Source organism: Megascapheus bottae, chromosome 22, assembly GCF_031878675.1.
Source record: "Megascapheus bottae isolate mThoBot1 chromosome 22, mThoBot2.hap1, whole genome shotgun sequence".
Taxonomy (NCBI): Eukaryota; Metazoa; Chordata; class Mammalia; order Rodentia; family Geomyidae; genus Megascapheus; species Megascapheus bottae.
In genome coordinates, this window is record NC_143530.1 from 30,291,095 (window position 1) to 30,306,245 (window position 15,151).

At 41.9% G+C, this 15,151-nt stretch overlaps 1 protein-coding gene across 2 annotated transcripts in view; it reads left to right on the forward strand.

Annotated features, from left to right (window-relative positions):
• The window catches only part of Dsp (desmoplakin), a 135,261-nt gene that overhangs the window by 45,585 nt on the left and 74,525 nt on the right, over positions 1-15,151 (forward strand). Inside the window, exons 1-2 of one of the 2 annotated variants that reach the window (XM_090356440.1) lie at positions 109-614; positions 11,707-11,806. The gene's annotated coding sequence lies outside the window, so the exon portion shown is untranslated. Of the gene's footprint in view, positions 1-108; positions 615-11,706; positions 11,807-15,151 lie in introns of those variants that run through there. The other variant, XM_090356441.1, reaches the window with a different exon arrangement.

Genomic DNA, 15,151 nt, shown 5'->3' on the forward strand with positions numbered 1-15,151 from the left:
TACAGGCATGAGCCACTGTGCCGGCCAGAGCAATATTTCTTTTAAGATAGTGTCATGATATATAGCTGAGGATGGCCTAGAAGACTCAATCATCTTGCCTCACTCAGCCTCTCAAATACTAGAATTACAAGAGGGTGACACTATACTTCGTTTAAGATGATAAACTTTATGTTTTTATATTTCCTCACAATTTGAAAAGAACATTTGCACACACACACACACACACACACACACACACACACACACACACACACCAAACCACGTAGGTTTGAATCTCCATTTTTTATAACTTGACAGCGAATGTGACTGTGGTCAAGTAACTGAATTTGAGCTCTTTGTCGGGTAAGATGGAGATGGTAATATGAAACACCTCTGAATACTACTGCATAGATTTGGATAGCACAGGTAAGGCCCTGGGGGACACTTTAAGCCACAGCACTGGACTTTATAGTTGAAGGTCAATAGAAGCTAACCATGGGCTATCTAATTCGATTCCAGAAAAAAAAAAAAAAGGGAGGAAAAATCCAGACCCTGGCAGCTCATGGCTGTAATCCTAACTACTCAGGAGGCTGAGATCTGAGGATCATGATTTAAAGCCAGCCCAGTCAAGGAAGGTAAGACACTTACCACCAATAAACCACCCTACCCTCCTTCTCCCCCTTTCAAAAGCTGGAAATAGAGCTGTGACACAAGTCATAGAGCTCTATCCTTGAGCAAAAAAGCTCAGGGATAGCGCCCAGGCCCAAGTTCAAGCCCCAGAATGGACATGAGCATGTGCATGTGTGCACGTGCACACACCACATTCAAAACAATATGTATATATGTGTGATATATATATGTATGAGTATATATGTGTCTGCATATTAAGTAAAGATAATCTAGTATCTCTCTAGTGAACTTTTTTTTTTTGGTGGTGGTGGTACTGAACTCAGGGCCTTGTGCTTGCTTGTTAGGTAGGCACTCTACCACTTGAGCCCCACCACTGGCCTCTTTTCCTTGTTTTTTTTTTTCATTTAAAAAAAATTTCAAGGTAAAGTCTCCCTTTATGCCAGGTTGGACTGGACTGGAATCCTTCTCCTTGTGCTTTGCATGTCACTTTACCCAGCTATTGTGTTTTCCCGGTAGCTGAGATCACCATATATACCACCATGCTCCACCATTGGCAAAAATAGAGTCTCATGAGCTTTTATGCTTGGACTGCCCTCAAAACTCAGTCACCCTCATCTCTGTCTCCCAAGTAACTAGCATCATAGGCTTAAATATTTCTAAAAAATATTTGTCCCTGGGCCCTGAAGATGGAATTCAAGGCAAGGCAAGTGCTGTATTACCAAACGGCCTCTCCAGTCCTAGTTAGCATTCTTAATTTGTCTCTCTGCCAATATAGCCAAGTGTGGCTTTGCCCTACGGGTACTGCATTCAGAGGTGTTTTAGGGTTACCAATACCATCATAGCTTGCATACTGGCTTTCTGAAAGTTGCTTAGTCTGTGGTATCCATAGAACATGAGGTGAGTGGCAGGGCTAGGGGGCTCCCAAGCCAGGTTTGCAGCCAAAGCAATAAAGACTGAGTGGCTTCCATCTCATCCACAAAGTCCCACCCTAGACTCGGGTCCCGTCTGTGCTCACTGCCAGCAGCCAGTATGTGGCTCTATGAAATGCCCTGGGAAGTTCATGTTCAATCAGAGAAGGCTGGGAAACACACAGGGAAGCAAAAGTAGAAAGTCTTTTATGAGATCTCAAAGAACTGAGGTCTTTGAGACAGTAGTTAGAAAAGAAAGTGATGGTGAGATGCTGCCATGGTAACCAGCTTTTACAGAAACCTGGGCTGACTTGCCCCACCACTACTTGGGAGACATGCATTCTTAATTGTCACAAGATTCTGGGGCTGGGAGTGTGGCCTAGTGGTAGAGTGCTTGCCTAGCACGCACAAAGACCCGGGTTCGATTCCTCGGTACCACATACATAGAAAAAAGCCGGAAGTGGTGCTGTGGCCCAAGTGGTAGAGTGCTAGCCTTGAGAAAGTCCAAGGACAGGGCTCAGAACCTGAGTTCAAAGCCTAGGACTGGCAAAAAAAAAATTGTCACTAGAGTCTGACAACCAATGTATCTAGTGAGTAAAATTCTGGAAAAGTTCCTTTAAATCCATAGACTAGTCCTCCAAAACAAAGAATTATCTTACCCAAAATGTCAATAGTGCTGAGTTAAGAAATCTTCATGAAGAATAACCAGAGAAACTGGGTCAAATCATTTCTTCATTAAAAGGAACATAGAAGTTAAAGGCTGTTGAGATGAGATGGTCAGAGAAAAGAGGCCCTAAAGGAAAGATTCATCACATATACTACTTGATGTTTGTCGGGGGGGGGGGTAGGGGTTGGGGGCTGTTGTGTGGTGTGAACTGGACCTGGGTTTGGTCCCTGAGCTATTCTGCTCAAGGCTAGCACTCTCCCATTTGAGCCACAGCTCCATTTCTGGAATTTTTGGTGATTTATTGGAGCCAAGGGTCTCACAGATCTCCTGCTCAGGCTGGCTTTGAACCTTGATCCTCAGATCTCAGCCTCCTCAATAGCAGGATCACAGATCTGAGTCATCAGTCCCACCAGATACTATGTTTAGTATATTTGCTTATTTTTTGGAACATCTTTTTTTTTTGAAACACTGAGAACTACTTTTAAATAAAGAGGGGGAAATTCCTTTGTAGACTACCAAGATGTCTTTGTTCCGACTTCCCCAGGTTTTGTCAGAACTTGTTTCCAATCTTGCTCCACATCCAGGAGGAGTTTGTCCTAACATGCAATTCTTTTCAGCTTCACGTTAGATTAGACCTGGGAAACAGCTTTATGAGGCACAGATTAAAGTGGGAAAAGGATTTGTAGAAGCTTCACCAAGTGATCTGTACAGAACTATGAAAAAACAGGAGACTTCAATACACTTGAAGCCAAAAACCTCACACTGTGACTTCCTGGACACTATTCTTGAGGATCAAATGGCAGAACAGCCTAAGCATGTGCTGAGTATATCTGCCTGCATGGGTTTGGGTCCTATCCTTAGGAGACAAGCAAGGGACCCTGCTTTCTCTTCCCCAAATGGAAGAATAACAATAGAATGTCCCTTCTAAGGTCGTGGGTAGATTAAATGAGATAACAGCTGTCCAGGCATTGTAAATGTGCTAGAAATATTAGTTAACAGTTAGGATATAAAAGTTCAAAGTGGTGTGTTTGCTGAGATTCAGCCCAGGACTTGGTGTTCACTAAGTCAGAGATGTATTATGGCTATAGCAATAGGACACAGGATATTTATGAGGCTTAAAGTACAAGAGCTATTTACTTTTAAATATAACCAACAATTATCACTGTAGGTTGTTTATGTTTGTTTTGACTGTACTGGGATTTGAACTCAGGGTCTTACGCTTGCCCAGAAGACATGTAAGTTATCCTAAAATTCAACAAAACATAAGTTTCTCTAATCTGGAAATGATAAGCCATCATTGTACCATCACTAAAGAATGCTCACCAAAATAGGAAATAGGATTCAAGAAAAAAAGTGCCCCAAGAAATAGAATTTCCATGCTTGTCTGTGAAAGGAAGCTTAAGAACAAGACTTGTTTATGTGAATTCTAGGTGCTTCCAAACAGTGGATGGCAAATGGAGCTAGTAGAATTCTTATGGAAGACAAGGTGTACTCCAAGTGGTATAGCTCAGTGCTAGAATGCTCACCTTGCATGTACAATGGCCTGGATTCAGTCCCAGCACTGCAGAAACAAACACAAAAGAGAGGTGAGCCAGATGCTGGTGATTCATACCTGCAATTCTAGCTCCCCAGAGGTTCAGGTCTGAGGATTGCAGTTTGAAGCCAGTCTCTACAGAAAAGTCCATGAGACTCTTAGCTTCCATTAAACCAGGAAAGGCTCAAGCAGCTCAAGTTGTAGAATTCTAACCTTGAAGGAAAAAGCTAAGGGACCGTGCACAGGCTCTGAGTTCAAGCTCTAGTGCTGACACAAAAAGGAAAAAAAGAGAGGGGAGGGAGAAAGGCAGGGAGGGAGGGAAAGCGAGAGAAAGAGACTAAGAGAGGGATGGAGGGGGAGTGGTGATACAATGTGAGAGTTGAACAATAAGGAGCAATCAGTCCAGCAGCAAGATACCAGATTTAGGAAACTTGTGGGGATCCTGTAGAACTCCAGTGGAGAAACTTGGAATGGTCCTCCTCTCCCACACTGCACTGAGGCATCTTTACCACTTCCATTGCCCAGATTCTGTCTGGATTGATTAAATCAAGAGACAACTCGGGAGATGGAACCTGGAGACCTGCCTTTCTGAAGTCACTGCATGATTCCAGTGTGTAGCTACGCTGATGTTGAAATTGAACACTGTGGTGTTGGAGTTGGGGATGAAACTGTGTGGTCAAGTGCTTGCTTAGCAGATGTGAGGCGCTGGGCCTCATCTCCAGCACTGGGAAAACTAACAACTGTGAGAACTTGTAGTCTAGACCAAAAATTCTAAACTGGAATGCCATTAGAATTGGCTGGAGATTTGTATTCAAATGCTAATTCTGGTTGTGTGAGCTGATGTGGGAAGAGGGAGAAGACAGGTGGAGGGGGGGGGGACCAGAAGCTCCAACACCTTAATTCTAAGAAACTCCCATGAGTATCAATTCTGTAGTCCTGAGGATCGTTTATGGAGCTGTAGCTCATACGTTTTGAAAATGGCTGTATAAACAAATACTTAATATCATTATAGAGCTCCATGGTTACTTTTCTGACAGAAAATTTACCTGATGGGCACATGCATAATAATCTACATTGGCTACATGCTCTTGGAGGAAGACACAGTTGAACTCATGGATTTCAAGTCTCCAAGTTGTTTACAATTCTGTTTATGATAGATGGCATTTAAGTTGAACAGAAAATATTGACTGGCTCTAGTGCCTCACACCTACATTTCTAGCTACTCAGGAGACTGGTTCAAAGGCATCCTGGGCAGGACAGTTCCTGAGACTCTTATCTCCAAATAATCACTGGAATTGGGACTGTAGCTCAAACTGTAGAGCATCAGCCTTAAGCAAAACTAAGGAAGAGTGTGCAGGCCCTAAATTCAAGCATACAGCAAGAGTGCATGGACACACACACACACACACACACACACACACACAAAATAATGATGGTGGTGGTGATGATTATGATGATGCAATATCTTATGGCTGATAATATGGCTTAGTGGTAGAGTGCTTGCCTAGCATGCATGAAACCCTGGGTTTGATTTCTTAGTACCACACACACAGAAAAAGTCAGAAGTGGCACTGTGGCTCAGGCCCTGAGTTCAAGCTTCACGACTGGCAAACAAACAAACCAAACCAATTTCTCATCAGGATTTTTTTTGTCAGTTGTAGGACTTGAACTCTGGGCCTGGGTGTTGTCCCTGAGCTCTTCAGCTCAAGGCCTACTGCCCTACCTCTTGAGCCATAGCACCACTTCCTATTTTCTGGTGGTTAATTGGAAATAAGAGTCTCATGGATTTTTAGTGCCCAACCTGGCTTTGAACCACAATCCTCAGATCTCAGCCTCCTGAGTAGCTAGGATTCTAGGCATGAGCCACCATGCCCAGCTCCTCAGGATTTTTAATAGAGCTTAAGTGATGAAGGGTGTTGGATTGAGGAAAAGAGGAATAATTTACTACTACTACTACTACTATTATAATTAAATTACCTTTGAATAGTTTTACTAAGGAGTTTAAATTCAGCATGACAATTTATAAGGACATGCATCTTAGTCAGTGTCACCCCTTTTATCATTCTCCCCATCTCTCACAACTCCACCCATCCCTTCAAGTTTCCTGGCTCCATTTTCACATATATACAGAAGAGTTTTGTTTCAAAAACATACTAAAGGAAAGATACCTAATGTAAAGAAAGCAACAGAGAAGGTAGAAAATCAAGCAAGAGGAGGAAGAATTTAAGACGAGGAAGTATCAATCATCTATCTGTTTTTCTGGGGCTTGAACTCATGAACTGGGCTTTCTTAAGGCTAGTGCTCTAGCACTTGAGCCACAGCTCCGCTTCCAGCTTTTTGGTGATTAATTGGCATTAATGGTCTCTCAGACTTTCCTGCCTGGGCTGGCTTCAAACCTCAATCCTCAGATCTCAGTCTTCTGAGTAGCTAGCATTTCTGGTGTGAGCCACCAGTGGCAGGATCCATTTTATATACCAGGCTTCTCACATAAGCCAAGCACATAAAGCTTTGCCAGACTTTCTCCCCAAAGGCTCATCCATTTACCATTTGTACCTTACCTTCAAAACCAAATAGATTCACAAACACAGAAACCAACTTGAGTCTTTTGGTACCTGAGGGTTTGAAACATTTTCTCTTTCTATCTTCTCCATATACTTCATATGATCATTCGGCAATGGCATCTCAATATTAGGACGATTCGGTTCATTTCTGTTGGTGTCAGCAACAGGTGAGGAAACATTGATTGAGCTCTCATCTGCCTCAGCCTCCCTGTATGCTACCAGCTTTGCAGAGCCTGACAAGCTGACCTAGACTTACCACATCTCTATCTGCTTATGCAAGCACAAATGGGCTTCCTGAGCATTTAGACCACAGGACAAACCTGCTTCTCCTCATCTGTGTGCCAGTCGATGCAGAAATGGCTTTGACAATCATTCCATATGCTGGAAGCGATTACAGGTTTGTTTGTTTGTTTTAAATCGTAATTACATTTGTTAAAAGATAGCACTTTTTTTAAATTAAAAATTATGACGAAGTCAGGGGTGGTGGCCAACACCTATAATCCAAGCTTTGTGGGAGACTGAGATTTGGAGAATCACAGTTCAAGACCCAGCTTGGGGGCAAAAGATTAGCAAGATCCCACTTTAACCGACAAGCTGAGTATGGTGGTAAACATCTATAACCCCAGCTATGAGGCACAGGGATTGTAGGCCAGCCTGGGGAAAAAGTGAGACCTAAAGCAACAATAACTGAAGGCATGACTCACATGGTAAAGTAATGCAAGGACTGAGTTCAAACCCTACTACCATAAATAAAGGAAAAGAAAAAACAAAGATAGCTGTACTTGTTAGAAAATAGAAAAACATAAGGAAGAAAAGAAAAAAAATCACTATAGTACCACTACCCAAAGATAAGCCCTCTTCATACTTGAGTAGATTTCTTCTTATTCTTTGGAGAGGAAATTCAGTTGTTAGACAAATGGATAATAATTAACCATAGTAAGTTCAGGCTGTTGGACATGTGGGTTCCTTTATCTTTCTTTCTTTCTTTCTTTCTTTCTTTCTTTCTTTCTTTCTTACTTTCTTTCTTTCTTTCTTTCTTTCATCATTTATGAGGTTTAATCTCTGGGCCTGGGCACTGTCTCTGAGCTCTTCAGCTCAAGGCTAGCACTCTACCACTTGAGCCACAGTGCCACTCGTGGTTTTCTGGTGGTTAATTGGAGATAGTGTATCACAAACTTTTGTGCCCAGGCTGGCTTTGAACCACATGATCCTCAGATTTCAACCTCCTGAGTAGCTAGGATTACAGGTATGAGTCACCAGCACCGGGCTCCTTTTTGGTTTTTACATGAGGGGATGACGTAGCAGGTGCAGCTTTGTTATTCTACTTTCTTGCCTGACTTTCTTACTGAATCATGCTGAAGGGGAAATTCTCTTTCGTAGACTCTTAGGTATGGAGGACACAGCTCTTCTGGAGCACAAATGCCCACAGCTGGGTCATAGCCTTCATTATAACCTGAGCTCAGTGTTTGGTAAAGGAAGTATCCTGTGTCTTAGTTCTTGTGCTGAGATCTTTATTAGTCTTAGTAAAACATGATTTCATTTGTGGTAAGGAATAGCTAAGATAAGTCTATTTTGTACTATTATCAAAGTGTCTCCTTCCTTCCTTTCTTCCCCCTCGTCCTCCCTTTCTGGATTTTCAAGCTGGGCTCTACTATGTAGCCCACACTGCCCTTGAGCTTGTGATCCTTTTTCTTTATCCTCTCCATTACACCACCGCCCCTGGCACTACTGCCATATTCTTGAGAATAACAAGAATCTCCCTGCATCAGAATGGTAGCCTTCCTGCCTAAGAAGTCTGCTTGAATTTTTTTGTAAAATAACCAACAGATTGTTATAATGTTTGAGTAATTGACTATAAAACCTAATCCAGGACATTTTCATAAGCAATTTTGGTTATTTTTGGAACCTTGCTCCTTCTCTCCTGTCTAATCATAGTGATTCTCACCAAGCAATTCTTTGAATGACATTTACTGAACACTGGCCATTAAGAATGGTAGTCCATTTACGTTCCGGTGGCTTGCACCTATAATTACCCAGGAAGCTAAGATCTGATGATCATAGTTCGAAGCCAGCCTGGGCAGGAAAGTTTGTGAGACTCCTATCTCTGATTAATTACAAAAACAAACAAAAAAGTAGAGCTGTGACTCTAGTGATAAGAGTGTTATTCATAAGCACAAAACCTCAAGAACATTGCCTAGGCTCTGAGTTCAAGCCCTAAGACTGGTACACACACACACACACACACACACACTCAAGAATTGTGGTCCTAGTGGCTCACATCTGTAATCCTAGCTACTCAGGAAGCTCAGATCTGAGAATCAAGGTTCAAAGCCAGCCCAGGGAGGAAAGTCTGTGAAACTCTTACTTCCAAATTAACCACCAAAATCCAGAAGTAGAGCTGTGTGGCTCAAGCCATAGAGTGCTAGCCTTGAGTGAAAAAGCTAGAGGACAGTGCCCCGGCTCTGAATTTGAGCCCTAGTGTACACACACACACACACACACACACACACACACACACACACACATATAAATACATAGTAAAAGAAAAGAATGCTGTCCACTGCAGGCAGTGACTAGGAATTGCTGGTGTGGGGAGCCTGTGGCAGTGGTTCACATTCCTGGTACATTTTAGTCTCACCTAGGGAGTGTTGGCAAAAGCCAGTCAACTTCAGGGGTACCAGTCCAAGCAACTGAGCATTTGCTGAGGATACAACTCAGATGTGTAGCTTTTGAAAATTTGGCGTGAGCAATTCTAATGCAGAGCCAAGATGAAGAACCAGTGTCACCCAGAAATGACTTTCATCAACGTGGCTGCAGCCAAACCATTGATGGATATTAAACTGCCTGGACTTTACTGCAGGACAAATGGTCAGAATCTCTGGAAGAAGGGTCTGGCACCTATACTTTTCTAAAACTCTACGAGATGATCTGATGCATAGCCAATAATGAGAAAACCTAGGGTTGAAGGTATGACTGGCTCTTAGGCTCTGCTAGTCATACTTGGCTGCAGGCTGATGGCGTTACCATCATAAAGCCATGTCTTTAAAAACAACAACAACAACAACAACAACAAAAACAGAAAGAGCATGGGTGAGAGCCTGCAAGACTGTGTTTTAGCTTTGCCATCTAACATTTGTGGTGCAATATCAGACAAGACACATGGCCATACAATTCATACTACAATTTTTTTAATGACATGGAATATTTCCAGGCTTTTCATTTTTCTTTTTTCTTGATTGCCATTTTGCTGTTTCTGTTTGATGATTAAAAGGAGGATATAATGATGCAAAAGGATCATATCAAATGTGTGCATGTTTATGTGTCATATATGCAAGCAGACAAATAAGTAGGATTCTGTGTGTGTGTGTGTGTGTGTGTGTGTGTGTGTGTGTGTTGTGGGCTTGAATACAGGGCCTCGTGCTCTCACTTTGCTCAAGGTAGTTGGCATGCCACCAGTTGAGCCACACTATACATACAAATTTGGTCCATAATTTTTTTCCACTCTGGGATGAAGCAATATCTTAAGCAATGCCAGGCAAGAGCTCTCCCACTAAACTTCATCCCTCACCTAACACCTTTTTTTTTTTTTTTTTTTTTTTTTTTTTAGAAAACAAAGACTCCCAGGATACTGGTAGAGAATGGAGAAAGGGATAATGTTGCCCCAAAAGAAATATATTCTGGCTGGACATAGCAGCTCATGCCTGTAGTCCTAGATACTCAGGAGACAGAGATCTGAGGATCAAGGTTCAAAGCCAGCCAGAACACTAAAGACCTTGAGATTCTTACCTCCAGTTAACCACTAAAAAATGGAAAATGGGGCCATAGGTCAAGGGATAGGGCAGTAGCCTTGAGCTGAAGAGCTCAGGGACAGCACCCAGGACACCCAGGACCAGAGTTCAAGCCCCATGACCCCCCTCAAAAAATATATATATTCTGACTTATAAAATGATACCTTGTTTATGAAATGATAATCCCTTTGTATGTCAGCTTAATAATAACTATATTTTTTAAATACTCTCAGGTGACATTGTCTTCAAACATCAATAATTTGCTAAGTCTAAAATTCTGCTAACTCATGATTTTGTATTAAATACACTTTAAGTTCACAATGAAGTTATTAGGGAAAACCAGACCCTCACAAACAATTGTGTAATGGGAGACTCCCACTTCTGTCTGATTGAGGATCAATTTTGTAAACAATTTGACTGAAAGACCACAGGTACTGAAGTTAAGCGATATACAATGTCTACAACTAGGTAAATGCATACCTACAGCTCCAAATTGCCAGTTGATTATGGTTCTTGTTATATTGAGAACATAGTAGTGACCTGCTGTAGCATACTTGATCATCCTGAGATCAGTTGAGTACTGTGTTCATTCGTGTTCTGTCATTGTACCAAAGTATCTGAGATAAGCAACTCATACAGACTTCAGCTCATACTTTCAGAGGTTTCAATCTAACATCACTTGACCCTGCTGCATCAGGGCCTATGCCTGCAAAGTACAGCATGACTGGAGTGCTCACCTCACATGGAGGAGAGGTTTGTTCACTTTCTAAAAGCTAGTAGTTGAGGTGAAAAAGAGGAAAGAGAGAAAGAGAAAGGCCTAGGGTCACTCCATCCCTTCCAAGCCTCTCTTTATCCAATGACCTAACTCCCTCCCACAAGACACACCTTCCTAAAGGTTCTACCACTTCCCAATAAGTGCTAGAGATAGGAGAGTAAGCCTGTAAGAAATGGACATTTGGAGAACATTCAAGATGTAAACTACAGCAAGTACCTAATTAATCCAGTAACTATTGAATCCACTGAGCCACCTCTATTTGGTGACCCATGACTTTGGTTAATGGTCACTAATCTGTATTCATTGTTTACCAGCAGGTTAATAAAGCCCTTAGTGATCCTAGGGAAGGAAATAATTAGGAAAGTATAGCCCAGATGACCATATGACCCGCAGAGCCCAGACTTCTATCTGGATGACTGGTGTGGGCTCTGAACTAAGTGTAGCCCATATTTTCTTTAATTATGGAGGACTAGTTTCTCATGTCCATGGGAAATCCCAACAGTTGACTCATGAACAGAAACTCTTTATTGATGGAACCAGGGCCTCTAGCATGCTAAGCACAGGCTCTACCACAGAGATGCATCCACAGCACTCAGCTTGAGTTTTACTTGTGTGAGAATGAAGTGCCTGCATTTTTATGTTCTTTTTCTTTTTTTCTCAGAAACTTATAGGTAGCCAATTGATTAACTTTTCATTCATTCACTCAACTGAGTCTTCTGTGTGCCAGCCTTTGTGTTACTTATCTGGGGGCTCTTTCTTGTCCCATTCTCCGCCCCTCTGCTTCCTACCATGACGGACTCAAGTATCTTGTAACCATGAACTATTTTAAAAAAGATCCTTCTTAACTTCAGTTATTTCTCACAGGTATTCATCACAAAGATGGAACATCTGACCAACCCAGAGAATTTAAAAGGAGAATGGGATCATTGCTGTGACTACACCTCATCATGTAAACTGATTTGTGGTAGGAATTCCCAAGAGTCTGGGGAAGTGGGCTATTGCAGCCCAGGAATGTTGTAAATTCAGATTAGTGGTGATTCTGGTGGGAATGCCAGTAGAAGTACACATAATAAAGACTGTGCTGAAGAAGAAGGAATGTAAACAAAGACTGTTGCCATCTAGACTAGAGACCATTTGTGTTACACTGTAGCAAAGAATTTTCTACATCTTATCCATGTCAGGAGGCTCTGTGGAAGAGTGAGTTCAAAGGTGATCAACTAATTAATCTGGTGAAGGAAGTTTCAAGGCAAGATTTATTCTAGGTGCTTTTAGGCTCACAATAAACATCAGAGGCAAAATGTAGAAAAAAGGGACTGTTTAAAAAACAAACAAACATAGTTTGATTAGAAAAGCTTGTATAAAGTTGAGGCTAAGGTAGTCATGGAGACATTAGGACCAATAAAAATAAATAAATAAGCTGGCACTGCACATTGGCTCACTCCTGTAAGCCTAGCTGAGATCTGAGGATCAAGATTCAAAGCCAGCTGGGGCACAAAAGGACCTGAGACTCTTATCTCCAATTAATCTCTAGAAAATGGGAAGTGGGTCTTGGCTCAGCTTTGAGCTGAAGAACTCAGGAACAGCACCCAGGCCGAGTTCAAGGCCCGTGACCCACAAAATAAATAAATAAATAAATAAATAATAAAAAGCAGGGGTCAGGACCATGGCCTAGTGGCAGAGTGCTTGCCTAGCATGCATGAAGCCCTAGGTTTAATTCCTTGGTACCACTTACACAGAAGAAGCTGGAAGTGGTGCTGTGGCTCAAGTGGTAGAGTGCTAACCTTGAGAAAGCCCAAGGGCAGTGACCAGCACTGAGTTCAAGTACCAGGACTGGGGAGAAAAAAAAAGAAGCAGAGCACTTGTGGCTTTGTCCTGTAATCCTGGCTACTCTGAAGGCTGAGATCTGAGGATAGAGATTTGAAGGCAGTATGGGCAGGAATGTCTGTGAGACTCCTATCTTCAACTAATTACTAAAAAAGCTGAAAGTAGAGCTGTGGCTCCAGTGGTAGAGCACTAGCCAGAGAAGCTCAGGAATAGCGCCCAGGCTCTAACAAGCCCCAGGGCTAACAAAAATAAATGCATAAAGAAAAATAAAGAGAACAATTTTTTTTTTAGTGAGCACATAAGAAAGATACTTTAAAAGCATCTGAGGAATCAGGAAGAGCTCAAGGCTATAAATGTATAAACTTATTTAAAAGATGTAGCCTGGCCTGGTTAGTGCTGGTGGCTCATGCTTATAAAAATGGTAGTTACTCAGGGGGCTCAGATCTGAGGATTACCGTTTGAAACTAATCTGGATAGGAAAGTCCATGAGACTCATGAGCCATAGCTACACTTCCAATTTTTGTGATTAATTGGAGATAATTGTGAGCAAAAATGCTCAGGGACAGTGTACAGGCCCTGAGTTCAAGCCAGAGGACCAGCACCAAACAACAACAGCCAACAGCTTTGCTTTGGGAAAGGAGAACCGTAAGGATGTTAAGCTGGCCCAAGGTTGCCTACAAATTTGATTTCTGGGATTTAGCTGCCTAGACACTCAGAGACCACGTGCTTAAAACTGGTGATAAGTCTTGGTATTATCAATGGATAATCCCTTGCTGGTTTCAGGCTTGCAGTGTACAAGAGTTACAGAGTGATGGAGGCTTCCACCTAGACTTCAAAAGAAAGCCTGGGTGGCAAGGTAAGGTGTGGCACATCAGAGTCCTTGCATAACCTCTGAATGATAATGTGTGAAGCCTCAGCTGCAGCAGAGACCCCAAGACATTAGAGATGCCAGGAATGGGGAGCCTCTGCCAAGGACAGCTTCAGGCAGTAATGGGAGGCAGCCTGAGAAGCATCCTGTGGGCTGCACACAGTAGACATATGGGTGGGGCTGCCAAGCCTGATGGAGCCCACATCATGGTACCACATGCCACAGATGCTAGAAAGGGAACTATAGGATTTAATATTTGCCTTGCTGTGTTTTGGTCTTGCATTTCTCCTATTCTTACTAGTATCTTCTTTCTCCCTTTGAGAGTGGGAAGGTTTACTTTGTGCCATTTTTAGGTTGGAAGTATGCAACTTGTTTTTGATTTTTTTTTTCAAGGCTCACAGCTTATAGTTCATCTTGAGTCTCAGAAGAGACTTGGATTTGGGAACTGTTATGATTTTGGGAACTCTCAGAGATCGAATAAATGCATTTGTACTGTGGGATTGCTCATGAGCCCTTAGAGGATAGAAGTGGAATGTTCTGGTTTGAATGTTATGCTACTTGCGGAAGTTCGGGAATATTTAGGAAGGAACACAAACTGAAAGACGTAAGCCACTGGGAGTAAATGCTCGAGTGTTGTGTCTTCTTTTGGCCCCTTTCTGTATCTCTGTTTGTCTTCTTTCTGCTATAAGGTGAGTGGCTGTTGGCACAGATTCCCACAGCCATGGTATTTTGCCTCACCACAGGCCTACCATCAGCAGAGACAAGGATAATGGACTAAAACCGTCAAAACTGTGGGCCAAACTAAGTTTTTGGCATGACTGACTATACCATGTATCATGGGCTCAAGTGGTATGACCTACTAACTGAATAAAAATCCCCACCATGGCACACACACACACACACACACACACAAATACTAATACATGATTAGTGTTTTCTTCATTAATTTGTGCAATTTTAAGGTACAGATTTGCAATCTTTTATTTGCTTGTGTGTGATAGCCTTGATCTTAGGGCGTGGGCATTGTCTCTGAACTTTTAAAAAAAAACATTTTTTTGCTGATTATTTTATTTTATTTATTTTTATTGTAATGTATGGTGGGGTTATAGTTATATTTGCCAGATAGTAGGTGCATTACTTCTCATACATTGATACCCCTTCTCATTATTTGTCTTCACTTCCCTCTCCCCTCACCTTCTCAATCATCTTGTTTCCCCCCCTTTCCTTTCCTATCTCAGATAAACAAATAAACATATATACAATATGCCAGGTAACAAAATCAGATAGAGTAACAATATGAGATTAACCAAAGGGCAAAAAAAGAAGAGAAATAATATAGTACATTAAGAAAAACAAGCACATATGATAAAGCTCTTGTTTCCATATCCTGGAGATCCTTTTATTTAGCCTCATCCTATATGACCTTATGTATCTAGGCTTTGCACTATTGTAATCCTCTGCTAGGAGAGTCCTAGGTGTGTACCAATTATTACAAATGAGGGAAACCACTGAGCCTATGTTCCGTTGGGTCTGGCTTACTTCACTTAATATGATTTTTTCCAAGTCTTTCCATTTCCTTACAAATGGGATGATGTCATTCTTTCTGACAGCAGCATA